Source organism: Ruditapes philippinarum, unplaced genomic scaffold (genome assembly GCF_026571515.1).
Source record: "Ruditapes philippinarum isolate M1 unplaced genomic scaffold, ASM2657151v2 ctg483_1_1_1_1, whole genome shotgun sequence".
Lineage (NCBI taxonomy): Eukaryota > Metazoa > Mollusca > Bivalvia > Venerida > Veneridae > Ruditapes > Ruditapes philippinarum.
Genome location: NW_026855476.1, coordinates 97,522 through 101,655, shown reverse-complemented (window position 1 = coordinate 101,655; position 4,134 = coordinate 97,522).

The window sequence follows — 4,134 nt, the reverse complement described above, 5'->3', positions numbered from 1 at the left end:
GGCAATAATTCGTTCACCCGTTTCGAAAAATCACGCCGTGTTCGCCATTTTGTCAAGTTTGCAACCAATTCGTTCGCTTGAACCAAGTGTGCAACCACTTCACGTCCTGCCTGCCCCTTGTTGCAATTTAGTCAACTTGTCTTGAGGTAATCGAGCTTGCAATAAATTGGAATCTAGTTCCAGGTCCATAAATGAGATAACAGTTCTAGCATTTTCAGTTTTTTCCTTTTTATTTGGAACATCTACATCAGAGCACAGACGGAGAAACTTATTTAAATCATTTTGACAGACTGGTCATCTAGAATGCGAATCATGTAATGAATTTGTAACACTTTTTTAGAAATATTTTGCAAACTTGAGCTAAAACGTTCAAAGATGGCACAGGACGAAGATGCCCCCCATAGGTAGACAAGTATCATAATAAAAATGCCCTAAAACTTTAAACCTAATAAATGATGGTTATCTGGATGAATGGGAATCAAGCGAAAAGCTGAATCAATATCGGTTTTGCTAAACAAGGTCCTTGTACCTAATTCCAACAATAATTGAACTGCGTAATCGAATGTACAATAGTTGACAAAAGAAAAATTAGAATCAATGAAGTCATTGACTGAATTTCCATGAGGATAACTGAGGTGGTGAATTAATCTAAATTGGCCTGGCAATTTTTTCGGAACCAGGCCAATAGGACTTAAATGTAGATCTGGGAAAGGTGGACCTACAAAAGGACCTTTTACTCTGCCTGACTCTAATTCCTTTGTCAGTTTTTGAAACATTATATCTGGAGAATCGTCACACGACTTTAAGTTGGATGACATTTAAAACCTAACTTAAAACCACTGGAGAAACCTTGAAATAAATATTGAGCTAGAGGGTTACCATGAAGAAGTGGGAAAAGAACTGAAAATTTTATGGGAGTAACTGGAATAACTACCGGACCATTATTTGGTCGGTCTTGAGGTTGTGAAGGATTGGGAGAGTGCTTTATAGGCTATTTCCTTGTTGGGGAACTTGCATTGATAGGCTGGATGGGAACCTTTGCAGAATCCACATATGTGTAGATGGGAGCAGGAGGTGTTATGGCACTGACTTCGTTTATTGTAATTCCAACATATTTTTTTCCAGGAACCTTCTTGGCCTGCTGTAGTTGTTACTACGTGTTGCATGTTGTTGGGCTTGAAAGGACTGGGGTTGTGGTATAGAAGTACTAGCCATTAACCAGAATTCCGTATGACTACGGTCCCAGGGAAGAGCAATCAACACCCACAACATTCTAAATTGTGTGTCGTAGTATAAAAATGCAAAACCTGGACGTCGCCGAGCTAAGTCTCTGACGATCTCCATATATTTCAGCAATTGCTGTGCTTCTAGTGGATACCTTTGCAAGTATACGCCATAAACCGTATAAATGCTGTTCAGTGTTGTCCATACTTCTATGTTTTGTATTCCTTTTGATATGATGTAGGGTTAATTGTAAAATTGGAGCGATTATCTACATGTAATGTGTTGGTTGAGGGTTTAGAGAGGAAGGTAATAGGTCTGCCATATCGACATACTTGTTTCTCAAAATAGCTTTACTTGTAGCCCTCTTAATTTGATTTAGGATAGGGGCGCTTATCGGTTCCGAAAACTGATGCCATTACCTGATATGACTGTATTTGAATGTTGTGCGATGGCATCTTGAAATGACGGAGCAAACGGGACGTCTTCTTCATCCGAATCTGAATCACTGGATTGTATGTCTGACATTGATGACGCCAAATGCGGAATTGTATTGCTGGAAGAAAATTTGGCGCATCAGACGTGGACGGAAGATTTTGAAAGTCATGTTGACAAGCACTAGCCATTGCTTGAATATTCGGAGCATGAAGTGTATGCCACTCGTCTTGATGCCTCTCAATACCAGCATTTGTGATGTTATTTCCCATCTGTTGTGTTACTTGAGCTGGTGAAGGAGATGGTATCCCCAAAGAGCTCTATTGGACGGTAGTTGCGGAAACACCAGCTTTCTGGCGTTTCTTGTTTTCTTCCGAGAAGAATCATTGGTTTCGTTTGATGCTGTGCCACAAGTACATGGAGCATTTTACTCCTTTTCTCCTATTAGGGGGTTTCATCTGAAAAGAAATCAAACAAAACCCCATTTATATATGTGTGCACTGTAAACTGCATCCCAACAACAGCCATTGTAAAATAAGACACATAATTGGTTGTGTGTGGTAAACTGTAAACGTAAGTTGACGGATATATGGCTACAAAATTAAGCCCAGAAATATGACTAAACCAGTAGCTAAACCATGTTCGTATAATATGTGTGAACTGTAAACTAAAGCACACAAACATGGACTGTAAACTTAACCATTTATATATTATGTGTGAACTGTAAACTTAATCACACAGACATGGACTATAGACTGACCATGTAAATATTATGTATGTGAACTATAAACTAATTCACACAGACATGAACTTTAAATTTTACTATATGTATTTATAGTACATTTGTTATTGTATATTTGTATTTATAGTACATTTGTTATTGTATGTTATCATTGGAATCAGTTTGAAAGCATATAAAATAAAAAAATAACAATTTGCCACACCATGGCAACAGTATTAATGTGTTTGAAGGAAACACCAGTTTTCCCCATACTGTATTACAGTACGACATATACAGATATGTACTATCTAAATAATTCAAACAGAATCAAAGTGTTTGTATAGTAAAAGCCATCCCTTAACAAAACAAAACTAGATACTAAATGTTGGCAAACATGTTTCCTGAAAAAGAATTACTCATGGAAATATTAACAATAGAGATTTAGATGTGTATGCTTGAATCAAGTATATCCAGAGTTAATAGAAAATTGTCTACCCTTTTCGGGTTGATTTGAAAAACAGTGATAAGTATTAAATATAATGAACTAATGGACTGCCACGAATTTGGTGACTGTTACAATATTAGCTTTAACTATGGCATGATAAAAGACATGAATTACATTACATATCTTAAGCATTGCAGATGGAATGTTTCAGGGCGGCGACCACAGCTGCTCTAATATTATTTATGAGGCGGAGCTGACCAGCATTCGACAAGTGACATCCATCTGATGAGAAATTCTGATGTTTACAGGCTGATGACCAAAATCCTTTCATACACCATAAATATGATCTATTGTGTTCCTGTTTGTTCAGTTTTTCCATCAATAATGAATTGAGTTCATTCACACGAGCATTAAACCAGTCAACATCTACTGGATATCTAGTATTTATTGATGGAGAAAGTCTTGCAGGACTTGTAACACTATAACTTTCTGAACTTGTGCTACAAACAAAAGGGTGTACAACAGGTCCGTAATGCTATTTGCATTAGGTTCAAATCATATCGCTGCGTACAATCTCCTCGAGTAACAAATGAGTGTCAAAATATTTGTATTTTTGGCGCAGTGATATCAGCCATGATGGTTGCTGTATAGTGATGGAAAATTCCTTTGTTTACGGCTCGCGCAAAAAACTGCCGCTTTACAATGGAATTGGAGACAAGAATGGGGTCGCCGCCCCAACAATTAACGCCCAACAACTTCTTATAACAATAAACTAATATATTGCGATAATGTTTCACCTTGAAATAAAGATACTACTATAAAATCTTGAGAATTTCGTTGGAAAAATTGGCGAGAACTTCTCCTTTGCCAAAAAATTTTCGCTATGAAAGCTTACCAGCCCTGATTGGTTCGAAAGCATCACATGACCTTAAGTCATGACCTCATTGGCTAAGAAATTAATTCATGTAGAAAGCTAAAAACAGATGTTGACCGTAACAATTCTGTAATTGGAAAATTTGTAATCGAAAGAAAAAAGGGTCCAACGACATAAATCGTTTTATGTGTTCTTAAAATCTTATAAATCATCTTATATCTTTTGACTTTATATCATGGCAATTAGAAATTTAGGACTGCTGGTCATTTATGAAATTCTTAAATTTGCAGCATTAAGTAGGGACATGCTTACTAACCCCTTAAGCAAATAAAAGTATATGTGACAAAACCATACTGATCAGCTTTTCGTGCTATGTTGCAATATTTGCACCGTAATCAAACAGTGAAACAAGTTCAATTAAGTCTGAAGGTAATCATT